At 43.2% G+C, this 20,551-nt stretch overlaps 1 protein-coding gene across 2 annotated transcripts in view; it reads right to left on the bottom strand.

Moving 5' to 3' along the window:
• C6H1orf21 (chromosome 6 C1orf21 homolog) overlaps positions 1-20,551 on the bottom strand; it is a 95,059-nt gene that overhangs the window by 33,088 nt on the left and 41,420 nt on the right. The window contains exon 1 of one of the 2 annotated variants that reach the window (XM_056523657.1): positions 879-906. The exons of the other annotated variant lie outside the window; for it this stretch is intronic. The gene's annotated coding sequence lies outside the window, so the exon portion shown is untranslated. Of the gene's footprint in view, positions 1-878; positions 907-20,551 lie in introns of those variants that run through there. 2 annotated transcript variants of the gene reach the window in all.

Here is a 20,551-nt window from a genome sequence, read left to right as displayed (position 1 = left end):
TATAGACAGTGATGTCACAGTCCAGGAATAATACACACAGTGATGTCACAGTACAGGGATAATACACACAGTGATGTCACAGTACAGGGATAATACACACAGTGATGTCACAGTACAGTGATAATACACAGTGATGTCACAGTACAGTGATAATACACAGTGATGTCACAGTACAGTGATAATACACAGTGATGTCACAGTACAGGGATAATACACAGTGATGTCACAGTACAGGAATAATACACACAGTGATGTCACAGTACAGGGATAATACACACAGTGATGTCACAGTACAGAGATAATACACACAGTGATGTCACAGTACAGGGATAATACACACAGTGATGTCACAGTACAGGGATAATACACAGTGATGTCACAGTACAGAGATAATACACACAGTGATGTCACAGTACAGGGATAATACACACAGTGATGTCACAGTACAGGGATAATACACAGTGATGTCACAGTACAGGGATAATACACAGTGATGTCACAGTACAGGCATAATACGCAGTGATGTAACAGTACAGGGATAATATACACAGTGATGTCACAGTACAGGGATAATACACAGTGATGTCACAGTACAGAGATAATACACACAGTGATGTCACAGTACAGAGATAATACACAGTGATGTCACAGTACAGGGATAATACACACAGTGATGTCACAGTACAGGGATAATACACACAGTGATGTCACAGTACAGGGATAATACACAGTGATGCCACAGTACAGGGACATTACACAATGATGTCACAGTACAGAGATAATACACACAGTACATGGTTAATATGCAATTGCCAAACAGTACAGTGTTAAGGGGGTGAGGACTGGGAGGGGTCAGGGCCCAGTATTTATAGTGTTACCTGTATAACCTGCCTGTCATGCCATCCTCCACTGTTCTCCTGCACTCTGGTCCTTCCTCTGACCCCAGCAGGCCTCCATATGAGTCTGTGATCACATGACCAGCTGGGGGCGGGGCTGAACAGGAGGCCGATATCGCTCAGTGTATGGCAGTGTTTCCCAAGCAGAGTGATTACAGATATAGCAAAACTACAATTCCCAGCATGTCCAGACAGCTTTTGGCATGCTGGGAGTTGTAGTTTTGCAACATCTGGAGGGCCACAGTTTGGGGACCACTGAGGTAAAGGCTGGATTTTGTTTTGTGTCCTGTTTGAACTATATGTCTGTGTCACTGTTTCTGACTGCTGTTTTGCTGTCATTGGGCTCTATGGAGCTAATCTCCCACAATATATATATATATATATATATATATATATATATATATATATAAAAAAGCCAGTCAAACCTCTGCCCCCCCCCCCCCCTGCCTACTTGGACAGATACTAGTCCTGCTGTGTCCATGAGTCATCACCTATGTCATGGACACACTTCCTTGATTGACAGCTGTGAGTGCAGGGCTCAGAGCTGGAGGAAAAATCCTCCCACTGTCAGCTTGTGTCCCGCTACTGTCAGTGAGGACATGCTGGGAGTTGTAGTTTTGCTAATGCTGGAGGAGATGTGAGCAGACAGAATACTGAGGGAGGGGGCGGAGACCTGCACAGTGAGGCCACGCCCCCTCCCTTTGAGAGGAATTCAGACTAGTGAGCTAAATTTAAAAAAGTAATAAAAATAAATAAAGGTGCTAGACACATAAAAATTAGATGTACATGGTCAGGATTAGGTACCGAGTGATATATTTAAAAAAAATGTGTTGGATCTGATGGGTACACTTTAATTTCTCTAGAGTACCCCTTTAAACATCATAATACACAGTGATGTCACAGTACAGGGATAATACACACAGTGATGTCACAGTACAGGGATAATACACACAGTGATGTCACAGCAGTGGCGTTGCTAGGGTTGGTGTCACCCGGTGCGGTAGAAAATGGTGTCACCCCCATACCTCCCCCCCCCCTCAATAAGTTTTTAGCCTGTTGTGACAGACACCACTGTTGTAGCACATTGTGAGAAATTCCAGTATAATAATCAGATATAACAGTTGCCACAGAATAGGAAAGTGTTAAAGAAGTTTTCACCATTGAAATATACAGCTCCCAGAATTATTTAAAGGGGTACTCCACTGGAAAACATTTACTTTTATATCAACTGGTGCCAGAAAGTTAAACAGATTTTTAAATTACTTCTATTTAAAATCTTAATACTTACAGTACTTATAAGCTGGTGTATGCTCCACAGGAAGTTGTGTAGTTCTTTCCAGTCTGACCACAGTGCTATTTGCTGACACCTCTGTCCATGTCAGGAACTGTCCAGAGCAGGATAGGTTTGCTATGGGGATTTGCTCCTACTATGGACAGTTCTTGACATGGACAGAGGTGTCAGCACAGAGCACTGTGGTCAGACAGAAAAGAAATTAAAAAAGAAAATAACTTCCTGTGAATCGCTTATACAGCAGCTAATAAGTACTGGAAGGATTAAGATTTTTAAACAGAAGTAATTTACAAATCTGTTTAACTTTGTAGCACCAGCTGATTAAAAAAAATGTTTTCCAGTAGAGTACCCCTTTGAGCAGTGGTGAGGTTATGCTGGGAGTTGTAGTTTCACTGACCTAACTGTAGAACTGACAAGTGACTACAGCTCTGATAGGACATAGTGAGGAGAATGTACAATGATATCAGTGACTAAAGGTGACGTCTTCTCTATAGGGAGGAGAATACACAATGATATCAGTGACTACAGGTGACATCTTCTCTATAGTGAGGAGAATACACAATGATATCAGTGACTACAGGTGACGTCTTCTCTATAGTGAGGAGAATACACAATGATATCAGTGACTACAGGTGACGTCTTCTCTATAGTGAGGAGAATACACAATGATATCAGTGACTACAGGTGACGTCTTCTCTATAGTGAGGAGAATACACAATGATATCAGTGACTACAGGTGACGTCTTCTCTATAGTGAGAATACACAATGATATCAGTGATTACAGGTGACGTCTTCTCTATAGTGAGAATACACAATGATATCAGTGATTACAGGTGACGTCTTCTCTATAGTGAGGAGAATACACAATGATATCAGTGATTACAGGTGACGTCTTCTCTATAGTGAGGAGAATACACAATGATATTAGTGACTACAGGTGACATCTCTATAGTGAGGAGAATACACAATGATATCAGTGATTACAGGGGACGTCTTCTCTATAGAGAGGAGAATACACAATGATATCAGTGACTACAGGTGACGTCTTCTCTATAGTGAGGAGAATACACAATGATATCAGTGACTACAGGTGACGTCTTCTCTATAGTCTTCCCTTATCTAATTCAGATGGTACATACCGCCAGGACTTGTTCCAGCTAAAACTTCTGTCTGTAGAATGTGACGCCCAGACGTCTCCTCTCTATGTCAGCGCATTCTCATCCTCTATATGAAAACAATTATTATTATAAACCTAACAGACACTGTATCCTCTAAATATAATATTACTATACACTACACTCTTTGATTACAAACCTTCCATACATCATACCCACTGAATATAATACTACCACACACTGTACATTCTGAATATAATACCAACACATACTGTACACTCTGAATATAAATCTGCCACATACTGTACCCCTGAATATAAATCTGCCACATACTGTACCCCTGAATATAATACTACCACAAACTGCGCCCTCTGAATATAATACTACCACAAACTGCACCCTCTGAATATAAATCTGCCACATACTGTACCCTCTGAATATAAATCTGCCACATACTGTACCCCTGAATATAAATCTGCCACATACTGTACCCCTGAATATAAATCTGCCACATACTGTACCCCTGAATATAATACCGCCACATACTGTACCCTCTGAATATAATACTACCACCCACTGCGCCCTCTGAATATAATACTTAGAGATGAGCAAACTACAGTAAATTCAACTCGTCACAAACTTCTCTGCTCGGCAGTTGATAACTTTTCCTGCATAAATTAGTTCAGCTTTCAGGTGCTCCCGTGGGCTGGAAAAGGTGGATACAATCCTAGGAGACTCTTTCCTAGGAATGTATCCACCTTTTTCAGCCCACCGGAGCACCTGAAGGCTGAACTAATTTACGCAGGATAAGTTATCAACTGCCGAGCCGAGAAGTTCGTGACGAATCGAATTTACTATAAGTTCGCTCATCTGTAATAATACTACCACAAACTGCGCCCTCTGAATATAATACTACCACAAACTGTACCCTCTGAATATAATACTACCACAAACTGCGTCCTCTGAATTTAACGTTGCCATACAGTGCACCCTCTGAATATAATACCACAACCGCAGTAACACCCCTCAACATCCGTTAGCTGATGCTATTACCACGGGAGGGGGGTATTGGTGGTGTTGCTAGTGGATGATGGGGGTGCTACTACTGGGGGGGTGTTGCTGGAGGATGATGAGGGTGCTACTGGCCATCCCCCCTGGCAGTATCACCCCATCATCCATCGGCAGGATCATCCTCCTGGCAGGAGCACCTCCATCATCCACCATCAGGATCTGCTGATGGAGGTGCTGCTGGGGGGGGGGGGGGGTGTTGCTGGTGGATGATGAGGGTGCTACTGCCAGGGGGGGAGCATTAGGTAGGCAGCAGTTCCCCCACATTAGATAGGTCGCAGTTTCCCCACATTAGGTAGCATCTATTCCCCATATTAGGCAGCATAGATTCCCCACATGTGGTACCAGTTCCCCCACATTAGGTAGGTACCAGTTACCCCACATTAGGTAGCAATTTCCCCACATTAGGTAGCACAGATTCCCCACATTCGGTAGCACAGATTCCCCACATAAGGTAGCATAGACTCCGCACATTTGGTAGTAGTTTTCCCACATTAGGCCGCAGGTTCCCTTGCAGGTTCCCCACAATGGGTCAAAGTCTCCCCACAATAGATCGCTCGTTATACCCCCACCCCCCCCCCCCCCACACACACACACACAAAAAAAAACACATACAACACAGAGAGACAAACACACACACACTCACAGACAGACACACACACAGAGTCACACACACACTCAGAGAGTCACACAAACACACACAGTCACATACACACAGTCTCACACACACAAGCATAGATAGAGACAGACAGACAGACAGAGAGACAGACATACACACTCACCCATCCAGCGCAGCGCTCCTTCTCACCGGGCGCCGTGCGAGTGACGTAACTGACGTCCTCCTGCGCGGCCATGCGGTGTGACGTCAGGCCGGCGCAGACGTGGGAGCGGAGGACGGGCACAGTGCTGGTGAAGGTGAGGGGGGGGGTGTGATGATGGACGGGCGCACAGTGAAGGTGAAAGAGGGGGGTTGCTGACGGACGGGCGCACCGCACACACAGCTCAGGGAGGGGGGGGGGGGTGCTGACGGATGGGAGGCCGGTCGGGCACAGATGGGGGGGTGTCTGTGTAGCTGGGGAGGGGGTGGGTGCTGCGGAGCGTCTTGGTGTCACCCCATTAGGTTGGTGTCACCCGGTGCGGGCCGCACCCCCCGCACCCGGGTCGCAACGCCACTGTGTCACAGTACAGGGATAATACACACAGTGATGTCACAGTACAGGGATAATACACAGTGATGCCACAGTACAGGGACATTACACAATGATGTCACAGTACAGAGATAATACACACAGTACATGGTTAATATGCAATTGCCAAACAGTACAGTGTTAAGGGGGTGAGGACTGGGAGGGGTCAGGGCCCAGTATTTATAGTGTTACCTGTATAACCTGCCTGTCATGCCATCCTCCACTGTTCTCCTGCACTCTGGTCCTTCCTCTGACCCCAGCAGGCCTCCATATGAGTCTGTGATCACATGACCAGCTGGGGGCGGGGCTGAACAGGAGGCCGATATCGCTCAGTGTATGGCAGTGTTTCCCAAGCAGAGTGATTACAGATATAGCAAAACTACAATTCCCAGCATGTCCAGACAGCTTTTGGCATGCTGGGAGTTGTAGTTTTGCAACATCTGGAGGGCCACAGTTTGGGGACCACTGAGGTAAAGGCTGGATTTTTTTTTGTGTCCTGTTTGAACTATATGTCTGTGTCACTGTTTCTGACTGCTGTTTTGCTGTCATTGGGCTCTATGGAGCTAATCTCCCACAATATATCTATATATATATATATATTTTTGTCATTATCTTTGGTCAATGTTCAGGAATTAGCACTATTGCATTGATGGAAAGATAACAAGTGTAGAGTGGGACCCTTTAAACAGTTCAAACAGGGGTCCAGTCTTAGCTTGATATTGGCTGTTACTCCCACTCTAAGGATGGGTGAGTTGCTGAGCCCTGTACAGGAGATAGTACAGGGTCCCAGAATTTGGACCCCCCCCTCTTCATGATCAGACATGAATAAGGGGATGAGTATCTGATCTTGAGGGGGTTCGACCTCTGGGACCCCCCATGATCTCCGGAATATGACCCCGGTTCTCAGTGACAGCATGTGCTACAGACTGCACTTCATTCATTTGTATGGGAGCACTGAAGAGTCCAACACCCTGCATCTCCGGCACTACCATACAAATGAATGGAGACACTATCCTGTGGATGGGGGATCAGTTAAATGGGCACTGTCAGATACAAAAACTTTCGATATGTTGTAAAGCATGTATAACCAATAGGTTTTGCATTTGCTTTCATTAGAAAATGCTCAATATTTCATACTGAAAAAGCCAGTCAAACAACTGCCCCCCCCCCCCTGCCTACTTGGACAGATACTAGTCCTGCTGTGTCCATGAGTCATCACCTATGTCATGGACACACTTCCTTGATTGACAGCTGTGAGCGCAGGGCTCAGAGCTGGAGGAAAAATCCTCCCACTGTCAGCTTGTGTCCCACTACTGTCAGTGAGGACATGCTGGGAGTTGTAGTTTTGCTAATGCTGGAGGAAATGTGAGCAGACATCATACTGAGGGAGGGGGCGGAGACCTGCACAGTGAGGCCACGCCCCCTCCCTTTGAGAGGAATTCAGACTAGTGAGCTAAATTAAAAAGTAATAAAAAAATAAATAAAGGTGCTAGACACATACAAATTAGATGTACATGATCAGGATTAGGTACTGAGTGATATATTTAAAAAAAAATGTGTTGGATCTGATGGGTACGCTTTAATTTCTCTAGAGTACCCCTTTAAACATTATTTAGTATTGATAGACATATAATTGATTCAAGAAAGTTTAAAGTCAATGGCCAGGTGAATTTTCTACACTTATATAAAAAAAACAGTAAATAGGAAGATACTCCGACGTTTCCTATTTAGAAGTACCGTGAATCTGAAAGGCTTCTAGAAATAGGATCTGGAATGTTTAATCTTTGGTTTCCCAAATATTCTAAAGCTATTAAGAATGTATGTATTGCTTAGCGCAGGACATTTCACTAAGCGCCAGGGGATATGTTACTCCTAATATACATTTCCACATGTTATGCTTTCTTAATTTTTTTGAAGTTGTACCAAAATGCTGACATTTGTATCGTTTCACATCCACCAGCGACAATTATTTTTAGCAACCAAATGCAAATTCATTCTCCTGAAATCTCCCAGCTGTCTTTGCAATTTTTTAAACAGCGTTCTGCATCCTCCTCCTCCCAAAGAGCCCACACAGTGACGCAGCCGATGGGAGCTAAAATCAGTTTACATTCTGTCTTCAAGTCTGTGCCAATAAAAATGTTGTTATGGTAACATCTAATTCATCGCAAGTGATCAGCGGCAGAATACAAGGCGTTCTTATAGAGTGTTTACAAGGAATGGCTACACTATAGCACACCACTTTGTTACATCCGAGATCATAGTGTTACGATTTGAAAGGGGGGGGGGGGGGGCTGGAGCTGGACAACGGGAAATCAATGTTCCATTAATACCTCAAGTCATACTCATAGGAGTCTAGGATTTAGAGAGTCCTTCTGCATGGTCTCTACCAAACTACAAAGAAACTGCGAATTTCCTGCCGTAAGAACAATAAATGTTGCTTTTCTATGTCTTATTCTAAGAAATTGCAAATAAATAACTAGTTTCCCCTGTGTTGGGTCTGCCTGCACTAAATGGTGAACCATTTATGAGGAAGAGACTCGAGCAGTGAATACTGACAGGCAGAGTTGAGCAAGCTGAGCCCCGCAAATCTGGATTCAATCTGAACTTTGGGGGGTTTGTGACTCACTGATCTTTCAAACACTGACGGGTTCCGCTAGCATGAACCTGACAATGTCGGGGCTGAGCTGTGCTTGCAGCTGACAGCCACGAGTACAGCCCAGCAAGGAAGGAGTTAATTAGCACTGCTGAGCAGCCCTATTTAACTTCCTGGGGGTGTATACTTTACACTGCCATCTATATGGCTGTTTATTGTATACAGTGAAGAACTTAACCATTTTGTTGCTGGTTCAGGCATCTGCTTGTGTAGCTCAGCCTCTTGTGCAGTCATCACTAGAGGCGGGGTTACACAAAGAGTCCTGGACAAGCAACTTGATGGTAAGGATCACTCTTTACTGTATACATTATACAGCCATACAGATAGCTGTATAATGTATACCCCCCAAAGTTAACTAGCACTGCTCACCACCGCATAGCGCTCAGCCTAGCGAGATGTTACATTATTCCAGCGGATTAGCTGGTTTACTGTGAAAAGAGTTGAGTTGAGCTGCGAACCGAACACTTTCAGAAAGCTCACTTATCTCTACTGACAGGCTAGTACAGTAATCTCCAAACTGTGGACCTCCAGTTGCAAAACCACAACATCCAGCATACCCAGGCTGCTGTTTGCTGTCCATGCATGCTGTAGTTTTTAATCATCTGGAGGTCCATACTTCGAAGACCACTGGGCTATTATATATGTCTACAGTCCATCCATGCACTTCCAGAGTTCCACATCTGTATATAGTTCATCCGGACACTAAAATGTGCCCACATTTCACACATCTAAAAAAGGCCTTACTTGAAAAGATAAGAATGATAAAAATACTAATTGGTAATATGAAAAGTTGTTGTGCCATGAATGTGCACATGAAGTATTCAGTATTGCTTTACAGCATGTTGAAAACAATAGAAATTTAAATAGAAAACTGGGAGTGATCATCCTTCCTATGTGCTGCTTAATAGGCAGTGTGATCTGGTATCTCGTGGACTACTATGAATATTCATCAACAAATTTATCAGACTGGGTTATCTCTTAAAGTGGTATTGATCCAAGCAGTGGCCTACATGGAAGAAAGGGGGCCTCATACCATTTACCGAAATGGGCCTCCTATTATCGTGTCTGATTTGCCCCCAGGACAGAAAGGCCTGGTGTATATTTTCCATGTTTTCTTTCCATGACCAATTGGTCAATACCCCCCTCCATTAATTTGGTGACAATGCAGCTACAACTTGAAACAGTGAGCACTCCGGTCCCCTCCTCTGTACCGGAGCGCTCGCTGCCTCGGCCTCTGCCTGCTGTTCCCCGGCGCGTCCCGGTCAGACACGCTGACCGAGAGCGCAGGGATTCCTCCGGCGGGGTTGCGGTTAGCGTGGCGGCTGATCACCGCACACGCGCCGCATCCCGTTCCTCCTCACCTGCAGCTCCGTCTTCGTGTGCTGCCTCTGTCCCCCGGCGCACGCGGCCCCCCTCCTTAGGGCGCGCGTGTGCCGGCTTCATGAAATTTAAAGGGCCAGCGCACCATTGATTGGTGCCTGGTCCTCACTGTTCTATAAATGTCTCCTGCCCCTTCCTGCCCTCGCCAGATCTTTAGTGCCTAGTGAAAGCGTTCCCTCTGTTCAGTGTTGCCCTAGCCTGTTGCCGAACCGTTGCCCGTGACTACCGCTAGTGAACCTGTGCTGCCTGCCCTGACCTGTTGCATGACTATCGCCTGTGAACCTGTGCCACCTGCCCTGACCTCTGCTACATCCGACTACGCTTCTGCCTGCTCCTCCTGTACCGCGCCATTCTCAGCTACCAGAGGAGTCGAGTCGCTATCGGGTGGAACGACCTGGGGGCTACCTGCCGCAGCAAGACCATCGCGCTTTGCGGCGGGCCCTGGTGAAAACCAGTAGTCCCTTAGACTCCGTTCCCCTGGTACGGCCCACGTCATCGCCCCTCTGGTTCAGTGGATCCACCTCCTGTCTTCTGACCGGTACGATGCACAACTCATGCAAAAAATAAACCCTAACACAGCTCCATAGATGGGAAAAAAATTTAAAGTTATTGGGGTCAGAACCACAGCAATGAATATAAAACAAAACATAAATTATCCAAGTTTGGCATCACTGGAACCGTAAAAAAAAATGCATATCAGTTTTACTGTATTGTGAACTCCAAAAAAAAGTATTACCCCACAAAATTCCCCAATTCAATATTTAAAAAATAAATTTGCCCTACATATAATCTTCTTATGGCTTCGTAATACATTATATGATATAATAAAGTTTTGTCAATAAAAAGTACAACTTGTCCCTCAAAAAATAAGCCCTATTCCAATTTTGTCAGAGGAAAAATAAAAAAGTCATGGGTCTTAAAAAGGTGAGGAGCCACAAATCAAAATTTGAGGGGTCATGAAGGGGAGAGAGATCATTATCTCCTAAAATAATACTGAAAACATTTAAAGGATGAAGAAAAAAGAACAAATATACACATAAGCACTCCATATCCATAATTAATGTGCAGAAGGGAAAGGTAGAACCCAAAGAAGGAAAGGGTAGAGCATACAGAGGAAAGGTAGATCAAAAAGAGGAAGGGGTGGAGTTTGTATGGGAAGGGGTGGGTCTAAAACAGGGGAAAGGTGTGGTCTTGAAATGAATGGGAGGACAAATTTAGATTATGGATGGGGCATAAGTTTAATCAGGCCTAGGACAGCAGACGTCCTAAATACACCACTGGGTCCTTTAGCACGGATGGTGAGAATTAGACTGGCTTCAGGCCACTGAACCAATATTTCAGAACAACACTTTTTGATACAAGAGAATAGTATACAAAACAACCTGAAAATACTCACAGCCTCTATGGGTCAAACACATACAGTTGGGCAAAAATGTATTTCGTCAGCCACCAATTGTGCAAGTTCTCCCACTTAAAGATGAGAGAGGCCTGTAATCTCCATCATAGGTATACCTCAACTATGAGAGACATAATGAGTAAAAAAAAATCCATAAAATCACATTGTCTGATTTTTAAAGAATTTATTTGCAAATTATGGTGGAAAATAAGTATTTGGTCAATAACAAAAGTTCCTCTCAATACTTTGTTATTTACCCTTTGTTGGCAATGAAGGAGGTCAAATGTTTTCTGTAAGTCTTCACAAGGTTTTCACACACTGTTGCTGGTATTTTGGCCCATTCCTCCATGCAGATCTCCTCTAGAGCAGTGATGTTTTGGGGCTGTTGCTGGGCAACACAGACTTTCAACTCCCTCCAAAGGTTTTCTATGGGGTGGAGATCTGGAGACCTGCTAGGCCACACCAGGACCTTGAAATGCTTCTTACGAAGCCACTCCTTTGTTGCCCGGGCAATGTGTTTGGCATCATTGTCATGCTGAAAGACCCAGCCACGTTTCATCTTCAATACCCTTGCTGATGGAAGGAGGTTTTCACTCAAAATCTCACAATACATGACCCCATTCATTCTTTCCTTTACACGGTCCCTTACCTGGTCCCTTAGCAGAGATACAGCCCAAAAGCATGATGTTGCCACCCCCATGCTTCACAGTAGGTATGGTGTTCTTTGGATGCAACTCAGCATTCTTTCTCCTCCAAACACAATGAGTTGAGTTTTTACCAAAAAGTTCTACTTTGCTTTCATCTGACCATATGACATTCTCCCGATCGTCTTCTGGATCATCCAAATGCTCTCTAGCAAACTTCAGATGGGCCCGGGCATGTACTGGCTTAAGCAGGGGGACACGTCTGGCACTGCATGATTTGAGTCCCTGGCGGTGTAGTGTGTTACTGATGGTAGCCTTTGTTACTTTGGTCCCCGATCTCTGCAGGTCATTCACTAGGTCCCCCCATGTGGTTCTGGGATTTTTGCTCACTGTTCTTGTGATCATTTTGACACCATGGGGTGAGATCTTGCGTGGAGCCCCAGATCGAGGGAGATTATTAGTGGTCTTGTATGTCTTCCATTTTCTAATTTCCCACAGTTGATTTCTTCACACCAAGCTGCTTGCCTATTTCAGATTCAGTCTTCCCAGCCTGGTGCAGGTCTACTATTTTGTTTCTGGTGTCCTTTGACAGCTCTTTGGTCTTGGCCATAGTGGAGTTTGGAGTGTGACTGTTTGAGGTTGTGGACAGGTGTCTTTTATATTGTTAACAAGTTCAAACAGGAGCCATTAATACAGGTAATGAGTGGAGGACAGAGGAGACTCTTAAAGAAGAAGTTACAGGTCTGTGAGAGCCAGAGATCTTGCTTGTTTGTTGTAGACCAAATATACATTTTCCACCATAATTTGCAAATAAATTATTTAAAAATCAGACAATGGGATTTTATGGATTTTTTTTCTCATTATGTCTCTAATAGTTGAGGTGTACCTATGATGAAAATTACAGGCCTCTCTCATCTTTTTAAGTGGGAGAACTTGCACAATTGGTGACTGACTAAATACTTTTTTGCCCCACTGTAACAAGAAGGAGCTTAGTTTTCACACTAAGACCAAAGTTTATCTCACATGTTTTATTCTATAATAGAAGAAAATCCAGACATATGTTTATAATAATAATCATCATAATACAGTAGAATCTCTCAATAGCGAACACTCATGGAGAATAAAAAAGCGACCACTATTGAGAGATGTTCCCTATATGTAAAAAGGCTCAAAATTCCACTCCAAGGTGTAATTACCTATAAAACACAATAAAAAGCAATATTACAGTAGAATCTCCCAGTGTTGTTTAATCTCCCCCTATCACCCCCCTGTATCATTTCATCCCCTTTATACCCTGTGCCATCTTATCCCCTCCTGCCTTGTGCCAAATTATCCCCCCTCCTTACCCCCTGTGCCACATAATTTATCCTTGATCCTCCCTCCCCGTGCCATTTCATTCCTCCTTCATTACCCTCTGTGTAAATTCATCAACCCCCCCCCCCTTTATGAAGTGCCACAGGGGGATAAAGGGGGAATAAAATGGCACAGAGGTGGTAAAGAGGGGGTGAGGAAAACTGCACAGAGGGCAACAAAGGGAGAATTAAATAGCACAGGGGTGGGGGATCAAGAAGAAATGATGTGTCACAGGGGGTAATAAAAGGGGGGGATGATTTGGTACAGGGGAATAAAGTGGCATGGGGGGGATCAGGGAAGGAGGGGGGTGAATGATGTGGCTGGCGGATGTGCAGAAGCAGGAGACCACTGTATAAACATTTGTCTTCTGCTACTGCAGGGGGTGCACCTGGGCCCCTTACTGGGGTATTGGCTGTACCCCCTGACAGCAGCCCTGTCTATAAGGTAGGGCCGGCACATAAGCCTGGTTGTCCCCTATTGGGAGTGTTTTGTCCCCAATTGGGTGTGTCCACGTCCGCTATTGGAAATGTCCCCTATTCAGAGGGTGCAAATGCATTAAGTCTTATGGGACTCTGCCGGGAATTAAAATCTGTCCGCTATTGGGAGGTGTCCACTAAGGGAGATAATAATAATAATAAATTAATTCAAGAATAAAAAAACAAATGTCATCACAATAATTTTATGAACTGAAGTGGAACCCGACCTACAGTAGATGCCTTGTAATGGGCATTACATAAAAGGTCTACAAGCGTTTTCGTGTCCATACTTTGCCCTCCACAATCAGATCATAGTCTACAAACTGCGAGCGCACGGCGCAGCTTTCTTACGCTTGTCTTCCCAGGGGCAGAAATGATGGCAGACATTATTCCGCATGACACCGGCATCATATGTTTGATTGCCTTTTCATGCCGGGGTCATGCTGTATCTGCAGACCCATGTAAAGCTCTGGGCTCACGTAGTAAATGTTTACCGCTCTATTCTGTATCTGGACGCCTGCCAGGGAGACATGGGCTCTACAGAGCTCTGTATTCATTTCTATTAATAGCCTTTTCCCTCATCCACCATCCTGTTTAGTGTATGATTTGGTGAATACAGGATGAAACAAAGTTAACTACCCGGCTCTGAAGAAAATCGTTCAAGGTTACTCAATAAACTCCTAATCAACATTATTGGTAAAGTGAATTTCCGTAATGTAATAAAACACAAAATGATTCATTCCCACCCATTCTCTATTTCTTCGTAATCTTACAAGCGGAGACTGCTCTTTGTCTGCATTGTCTTTAGTTAATAAGCCTGGAACATTAGATTTTTCACAAATCTCTTTTAAATACATTTATGACGGAAGACGGCAGAAATACTGACTTGTTGCTATGAAGTAGAAAACGTCATGTTTGGATCATCAACATAACTAAGTTATATGACTTTCGCCTCCAATATACTAGAAAGAAATATAGATGTGTCCACTCTTATCTTTTCGTGAAGCTACATGTTTAAAATAGTATTATGACCTGCTCGCAAATCCTCGGCAGGCTGCAGTTCATGTCCCCACCACTAGTTGGCAACCTGTAGAAACAAAGAATACACTCCTGACATAGCCCAACATTATCCTGAGATGGCCAACATGACATCAGTATACTAAGAGGAAAGTTCAGGAAGGACACATCTGTATCTTCAAATCAACTGGTGCCAGAAAGTTAAACAGATTTGTAAATTACTTCAATTTAAAAATCTTAATCCTTCCAGTACGTATCAGCTGCTGTATGTTCCATAGGAAGTTATTTTTTTTTTTTCCAGTCTGACCACAGTGCTCTCTGCTGACACCTCTGTCCATGTCAGGAACTGTCCAGAGCAGGAGAGGTTTGCTATGGGGATTTGCCCCTACTCTGGACAGTTCCTGACATGGACAGAGGTGTCAGCAGAGAGAACTGTGGTCAGACTGAAAAGAACAACTTAACTTCCTCTGCAGCATACAGCAGCTTATACGTACTGGAAGGATTAAGATTTTTTAATAGAAGTAATTTACAAATATGTATAACTTTCTGGAATGAGTCGATTAAAAAAAATAGTTTTCCACTTAAGTACCTCTTTAATTGGAGTAACTGCAGAGCCTTCCAATGGGACCAAAAGGCCGTGCCAAAAATGCACTTTGCACTCCACAGTTTCCGTAAGCAGATGTATCCCTATTAAGCTTAGCCAATAAGAAAATATTAAAAGCTGTGGCCCAGGGCCACTCCAGTCAGTACAGTATGACAACTCGGAACAGGATATGCCCCCTTGGCCAATCACTGGCCGAGACAGGACACCGATGAGACCAATGATTGGCTGAGCAGGCAGGTCCTACACCAAGCTCTTGTCCCAGAAGCACAAAGAAGACAGAAGATCAGGGGGACCAGAAGAAGCCAAAGAGGAGATGTGGGGGACTGGGGCTAAGTAAAGATAGCTTTCCTTTTCTAATTTTTTTCATGATCCAGCAACATATATATATTATTTTTTTAACACCAGAAAACCCCTTTAATGTCAATTAAACCTGATATTTTTGAGAAGACAGGCCAACCATCTAATGTGTATAGGTGCTTCCTGACTTTCTTCTGATGGAAGATGATGGGAAGAAAAGAAATAGGTCATTGGATTTCAACATTTGTTCTCTGTTAAGATATTTGACAAGTAAAATTACATAAGAAAAAACAATTATCATGGGCTCAGCCACAAGACATTTCCATAAGGGTGCTGCCTGGTGTAACAAACGCTAGACTACACAACTAATAGAGAAAGAAAGACACTAATATAAGGCGCACACCTAGTAATTAATGCAAAAGCAATAAAATACATAAATACATACCTACACCATTATGTCACCATAAAGACCATGGGATTAAAACACCAAGGGATTAAAAACAATTAAAAAGTTCTACTCGAACCAACTCCAAGACAGGGGTGGTTGGTGATAAGGCCATGGACCTCTTCCAAGACACTTGTCCTTAAATTCAGATATGTAAAAAAGGAAAGAGACAGAGAGCGCAAACCTATGTGTGTTATTCCTTTACTTTAGTATAGAAAGCCAGGTGGTACGCTCACCTTCCGGTGTTATGCTAAGAGCACAACACCTGTGATCGCCTTAGGACCCAACAGCGTGTAGACTAGGGTAAAGGTGCAGCCTGGATAAGCCCGTCTCAGGGATCACGTGGACGGTCTTCGTATAAGAGTTGCTGGATGCTTGTAAGAAAATGATCCTTCACGGCGCTCCTTTGTTGTAAGTGGTCATAAACCGATGCGGACAAGGGTTAAGGTAAAAATAATAAAGGACTTTATTCTTGGCAACGCTCGAGACTACGCGTTTCAGGGGGCTTGCTCCCCCCTTCCTCAGGTCCAATCAAATTGGACCTGAAGAAGGGGGGGAACAAGCCCCCTGAAACGCGTAATCCGTAGCGCTGCCAAGAATAAAGTCCTTTATTATTTTTACCTTAACCCTTGTCCGCATCGGTTTATGACCACTTACAACAAAGGAGCGCCGTGAAGGATCATTTTCTTACAAGCATCCAGCAACTCTAAGACACCTGTCCTAATATTGCACGATCATACACTCAACACCCAATAACTCAATGTCACCTGTTAAATTTGGGTATAAAGAAATATCTGTACTTAAGGTATTGCACAATAAAGCTTACATAGCAGCATATATGACCAATAAATACAGTTCTTACCCAGAGACAAGCACAACGCAAATTATACAAAACCCTTCAGAGATTTAGATGAAGGACCAAACAGGGCTATGGGCAGCAGTATATTAGTCGGACAGATGTCCCTCTGAACCCCACGTGTTTTGTCGCCTGTAGGTGACTTCCTCAGGGTGTATGTATGTATTCAAGAAGTAAAATTATATGACCCAAGGGAATATGTTGGAAAAACTCTTTTAACCTATAAAAAAAAAAACTAATAAAGTAATTTCAGGTCAATATCCACATAACGAAATGGTTCACCCACCATAAATTTGGCAATTTTGGGGGATTTATACTTCGCACACAATAGTCCGCTTCCTGTCAGACAACTAATGTTTGATATTTTTTATAGCAAATTAATTCGGGTGTTAGCAGAGAACGGACTTCCTCAGGAAAGGACACCTTATACAATTACATGTAGACTGTTGGAAAACACTCCTAGATCAAGTCTAGATGAACTGTGAACATTGTTGTGTTACCTTGCTGTACTTGGCTTTTATTACAGATTGAATCGTGTTTGCACTCCCATCTATTCTTTATTTCATTTTGTGCCACCTACCAAGATCATTAGGAAAAACAATTGTAGCCTATATTCACACAGCTATATACTTATCACCTAGTAGTGTTTAGGTCCACCTTGTGCTGCCAAACAGCTCTGACCCTTCAAGATCTGGACTTCACGACTAACCTGCAGCAAGACATCAGCCGAGGGCCCTCCAGGGAGCAGGGAAGGCCTGGATATTATGGTTATACAGAATACAATGGAAGGTGGTTGTCCACCTCCACAAATACAGATAAAAACTTTAATGAAACTACATGTTAAAAATAAGCATGGTATAAAAAAGACACAAAAAATAAGTGCTCAAGTGAGATAAAAACCCTCACATGCCTGGCGACTAAGGGGACTAAAAGTGTAAAAAAAAAAAAAACACACACACATTAACCTTTTCCTTATTAAAAGTTTAAATCGACCCCCTTTTTCCAAATTCCATATAAAAAATATATAAACACAATAAAAATAAAGGTATGTGGTATTGCTGTGTGCGTAAATGTTCGAACTATAAAGATATATCATTAATTAAACCGAACGGTTATGGCGTATGTGCAAAAAATTCCAAATTCAAAATAGTGTATTTTTGGTCACTTTTTATACCATAAAAAAGGAATAAAAAGCAATCAAAAAGTCTGATCAAAACAAAAATGGTACCGATCAAAACTTAAGATCATGGTGCAAAAAATGAGCCCTCATACCACCCCTTACGTGGAAAAATAAAAAGTTATAGGGGTCAGAAGATGACAATTTTAACCCCTTCATGACCCAGCCCATTTTCACCTTCATGACCTGGGCATTTTTTGAAAATCTGACCACTGTCACTTTAAACATTAATAACTTTGGAATGCTTTTACTTATCATTCTGATTCCGAGATTGTTTTTTCGTGACATATTCTACTTTATTTTATCGGTAAAATTTCACTGATATTTGTATCCTTTCTTGGTAAAAAATCTAAAAATTTCATGAAAATTTTGAAAATTTAGCATTTTTCTAACTTTGAAAGTCTCTGCTTGAAAGGAAAATGGATATTCCAAATAAATTACATATTGATTCACATATACAATATGTCTACTTTGTGTTTGCATTAAAAAATTGACAAGTTTTTACTTTTGGAAGACATCAGAGGGCTTCAAAGTTCCGCAGCAATTTTCCAATTTTTCTCAAGATTTTCAAAATCTTAATTTTTCAGGGCCCAGTTCAGGTTGGAAGTGGATTTTAAGGATCTTAATATTAGAAATACCCCATAAATGACCCCATTATAAAAACTGCACCCCCCAAAGTATTCAAAATGACATTCAGTAAGTGTTTTAACCCTTTAGGTGTTTCACAGGAATAGCAGCAAAGTGAAGGAGAAAATTCTAAATCTTCATTTTTTACACTCGCATTTTCTTGTAGACCCAATTTTTTAATTTTTACAAGGGGTAAAAGGAGAGAAATCACCCTAAAATTTGTAACCCAATTTCTCTCGAGTAAGGAAATACCTCATATGCGTATGTAAAATGTTCGGTGGGCGCAGTAGAGGGCTCAGAAGGGAAGGAGCGACAATGGGATTTTGGAGAGTGAGTTTTTCTGAAAGGGTTTTTGGGGGGCATGTCCCATTTAGGAAGCCCCTATGGTGCCAGAACAGTGGACCCCCCCACATGTGACCCCATTTTGGAAACTATACCCCTCATGGAATGTAATAAGGGGTGCAGTGAGCATTTACACCCCACTGGCGTTTGACAGATATTTGAAACGGTGGACTGTGCAAATCAAAAATTTTATTTTTCATTTTCACAGACCACTGTTCCAAAAATCTGTCATACACCAGTGGGGTGTAAATGCTCACTGCACCCCTTATTACATTCCGTGAGGGGTGTAGTTTCCAAAATGGGGTCACATATGGATATTTATTGTTTTGCGTTTGTCAGAACTGCTGTAACAATCAGCCACCCCTGTGCAAATCGCCTCAAATGTACATGGTGCACTCTCCCTTCTGGGCCTTGTTGTGCGCCCCCAGAGCACTTTGCGCCCACATATGGGGTATCTCCGTACTCAGGAGAAATTGCGTTACAAATTTAGAGGGTCTTTTTTCCCTTTTACCTCTTGTGAAAATGAAAAGTATAGGGCAACACCAGCATGTCAGTGTAAAAAATTTATTTTTTTACACTAACATGCTGGTGTAGACCCCAACTTCACCTTTTCATAAGGGGTTAAAGAAGAAAAAGCCCCCCAAAATTTGTAAGGCAATTTCTCCCGAGTACGGCGATACCCCATATGTGTCCCAAAACTGTTGCCCTGAAATACGACAGGGCTCCAAAGTGAGAGAGCGCCATGCGCATTTGAGGCCTGAATTAGGGATTTGCATAGGGGTGGACATAGGGGTATTCTACGCCAGTGATTCTCAAACAGGGTGCCTCCAGCTGTTACAAAACTCCCAGCATGCCTGGACAGTCAATGGCTGTCCGGCAATACTGGGAGTTATTATTTTGCAACAGCTGGAGGCTCCGTTTTGGAAACAGTAGCGTACCAGACGTTTTTCATTTTTTGGGGGGAGGGGGGCTGTGTAGGGGTATGTGTATATGTAGTGTTTTTTACTTTTTATTTTAGGTTAGTGTCAGTGTAGTGTAGTGTTTTTAGGGTACAGTCACATGGGCAGAGGTTCACAGCAAGTTTGCCGCTGGAAGTTTGAGCTGCAGCGCAAAATTTGCGCCATCTCAAACTTGCAGCACTCACTGTAAACCTCCGCCCATGTGAGTGTACCCTGTACATTCACATTGGGGGGAGGGGGCAAACATCCAGCTGTTGCAAACTCCGAGCATGCCCTTTGGCTGTCCGTGCATGCTGGGAGTTGTAGTTTTGCAACAGCTGGAGGAACACTGGTTTGGAAACACTAAGTTAAGTAATAAACTTTCAAGTGTTTTGCAACCAAACTTAGTGTTTCCAAACCAGTGTGCCTCCAGCTGTTGCAAAACTACAACTCCCAGCATGCATGGTCTGTCAGTGCATGCTGGGAGTTATAGTTTTGCAACAATTGCAACAGCTGGAGGCACTGAGGTAGGAAACGGACAATGTTTCCCAACTAGTGTGCCTCCAGATGTTGCAAAACTACAACTCCCAGCATGCCCAGACTGCCAAGGCATGCTGGAAGTTGTAGTTCGGCAATATCTGAAGGATCAGATGTTGCTGAACTACAACTTCCAGCATGCCTGGGCAGTCTGGGCATGCTGGGAGTTGTAGTTTTGCAACATCTGGAGGTCCACAGTTTGGAGACCACTGTATAATGGTCTCCAATCTGTGCTCTTCCAGATGTTAGAG

Source organism: Hyla sarda, chromosome 6 (genome assembly GCF_029499605.1).
Source record: "Hyla sarda isolate aHylSar1 chromosome 6, aHylSar1.hap1, whole genome shotgun sequence".
NCBI classification, from domain to species: Eukaryota; Metazoa; Chordata; class Amphibia; order Anura; family Hylidae; genus Hyla; species Hyla sarda.
This window is presented reverse-complemented; position numbering and strand designations above follow the sequence as displayed.